Consider the following 243-nt stretch of genomic DNA (forward strand, 5'->3'; position numbering starts at 1 on the left):
CGACAAGTGCCTACTTCATCGCAAGTAGCTCCTTGTCATGAACTAGGTAGTTCTTCTCTGCAGCTTTGAGCTGTCGAGATTCTAACGCGATCACCCGATCTCGCCCCTCGGCGTCTGTTTGCAGCAACGCACAACCGATGGCAAAGTCCGAAGCGTCATAGACGACGCTAGAGGGACGATCAGGGTCTGGCAGCGCCAGTATTGGTGCATGCAGGAGGTTGTCTTTGACCCCGTCAAAAGCCT

This window comes from Plasmopara halstedii (genome assembly GCF_900000015.1).
Source record: "Plasmopara halstedii genome assembly, contig: Scaffold_42, whole genome shotgun sequence".
Classification (NCBI taxonomy): Eukaryota; Oomycota; class Peronosporomycetes; order Peronosporales; family Peronosporaceae; genus Plasmopara; species Plasmopara halstedii.